The following is a 2616-nucleotide window of genomic DNA, read 5'->3' on the forward strand; positions in this document are numbered from 1 at the left end:
ACGTTGAGTCCTATTTGCACGCCTAACCATTCGCTGCTACGTGAAGACCTTTGAAGCAGACTACTTTTGGAAACCGTTACAAAAAGTACCAGTATAAATATCAGCGTTGCAAACCCTGCAGAGGTTCCACGCCTTTTCCAGATTTCTTTGCCGCTTTTGCTTTTCCGCATTTTTCTTTTTTCAGCAGCTTAAGCATATTTTTACAGTACTACTTTTACAATTTTTATATTGTTTCTTTTGCAATTCTATTTTCTTTTCTAGCACTTAATTAATTTTTCGCACAATAGTTTCTACACCGGAAACTATTGTGTACCTTTTACCGGATCTAACCTTACGTTAGAATCTAGTTTTTTATTCCTTCGCTTTTATTTTCCTGCCTGATTGAAGAATACAAGAATAGATCCAACCGACCTGTGGTGGAGTGTTCAAGACTGCTATTTAATTTTTCAGGTTCTTTAATTATTGTTTGAATTTATATATGCCCTGCTTTACTGTTTATTTATATTATTTGCTTGAGATGAATCTGTTTATGCATGCTGATTTTTTAGATCTGTTTAGTATGTCTGGCTAAATTATTTAGGTATCGGTATGTAAAGTAAGCGGAATGAAGGAATCAAAACTAAGTTGGTTTAATTAAGTTTAAAATTAAAATCACTCTTTTTACGGTCTCAATTTACAGGTTTAATAACAAAGTTTTTGTACGAAAGTAAAAGACATAAAGAAGTTAAAATTAATAGAGCGAGAGTTTGAGGTTTTAACTGGACAGTGTAAATTGGACATTAATTCTAGATTAGGGCGAGAGCAATTTTTAGAGTTAATTAAATTCTAATCTTTTTCAAAAAGTATTTTTAAAGATCGAATGTGAGGACGAGAGTTAAGCATTTGAATTTAATTATATAACCTAAGTCAACAGAGCGAGAGTTTGAGATAAGGGTGTTTAAACGATTATTGTTTTCTTAAAAAGAGTTTCTATGGATTCTATTGTTTTCAAAAAGTGGTTTTTGACTTAACTATAAGTGACAGCTACGTTAATATAAAATCATAGTTTATTCAACAGAGCGAGAGTTTGAGATAAAACTTTTAATCAATAGAGTCAACTGAAAAGATTTATTTTAAAACCAAGAAACCAACGAAGAATTGATTCCCTAATTACGACGAATTACATACCGATATCCGCTTTATTGATATTTAATCTAGATCTTATTTTAGTTTTTAGCTTTTCCCCCAAACAATCAAAGTATTACCTGCCTTAGCTTTACGAAGTAACCTTAGATAACGGTATATCGATTCATAAGTCCCTGTGGGATCGATATCTTTTAAAACTACGCGATAGAACTGTGCACTTGCAGTTTGTACCCCAATTCGACTCATAAAGTCGCGATCAAGTTTTTGGCGCCGTTGCCGGGGACTTTTATTTAGTCGATATCGTAACTCTTCTGTTACACTGTAAAGACTAAGGCTTTTCTTTCTCTTTTCTTTCTTTCGTTGATTTGTATGCCACGCACTCGCTCACAAGGCGAGCCATTCTACTTACGAATCAACGATATCGAACTATATCTCCGAGTCTTACGACGAATTCAGGAATATCGTGCTGCAAACAATCTACCTCCTGTTGAACTTCCCGATTTCAAAAATATTTTCCCTTCGATACCCGAGATGGCAGAACCAGCTCGTGCTCTTAGAGATTACGCCGCTCCATCGCAAGATTAACCGCATTCAAGTATTGCTCCACCCGCAATCGAAGCAAACAACTTTGAACTCAAACCTTCACTGTTGCAGGCAGTGCAACAGAACCAATTCTCTGGAAATCCTACCGAGGATCCTAACCTTCATTTATCCGTATTTGTCCAATACGCTGATACTGTTAAAGCTAATGGTGTCACTTTAGAGGCAATTCGACTTCGTCTTTTTCCTTTCTCATTAAGAGATAGCGCTAGAAGATGGCTTCAATCTCTTCCTTCCAACTCAGTCACCACATGGAACGAGTTAAAGAAAGTTTTTCTTGCTCGATACTTTCCGCCAAGCAAAACAGCTATGTTAAGAGCCCAGATAAATGGATTTAAACAGAAAGATAACGAGTCTCTTTTCGAAGCATGGGAAAGATACAAAGACATGATGAGACTTTGTCCACACCATGGTTTAGAGGACTGGTTAGTAATTCATACCTTCTATAATGGTCTCCTGTACAACACGAGGTTAACAATAGACACCGCCGCAGGTGGTGCACTAATGAACAAACCTTATGCTGATGCTTACCAACTTATCGAAAGCATGGCTCAAAACCACTATCAGTGGGGAACCGAATGAACAATGGTAGAAAAACCTCAAACGAAAACTGGCATGTACGAGATAAGTAACCTTGATCATGTTAATGCAAAAGTGGATGCTCTGGTCCAGAAAATTGAAAGTTTAAATGTATCACCTCCAGCCACCGTGGTTGCTATAACTCAGAATTGCGAAGTCTGTGGAATCCAAGGTCACACTCCTGCAGATTGTCAACTCCTAACAGGAATCCAAGCGGAGCAAGTAAACTATGTGTCATACCCCAAAATTTGCCCATTGAAATTACAAAGCATTTTCCAAGACCCTCTGACTTGTTCTGCAAGGCACTGATAT

At 36.9% G+C, this 2616-nt stretch overlaps 1 non-coding gene across 1 annotated transcript; it reads right to left on the reverse strand.

The window, feature by feature from the left end:
• Positions 1 to 2034: 2034 nt before the first annotated feature.
• Positions 2035 to 2141, reverse strand: LOC127125138 (small nucleolar RNA R71). The gene has a single exon (XR_007804597.1). It is a non-coding gene; the product is annotated as a small nucleolar RNA R71 (small nucleolar RNA).
• Positions 2142 to 2616: the final 475 nt, after the last annotated feature.

The sequence above is a fragment of the Lathyrus oleraceus genome, chromosome 2 (genome assembly GCF_024323335.1).
Source record: "Lathyrus oleraceus cultivar Zhongwan6 chromosome 2, CAAS_Psat_ZW6_1.0, whole genome shotgun sequence".
NCBI lineage: Eukaryota > Viridiplantae > Streptophyta > Magnoliopsida > Fabales > Fabaceae > Lathyrus > Lathyrus oleraceus.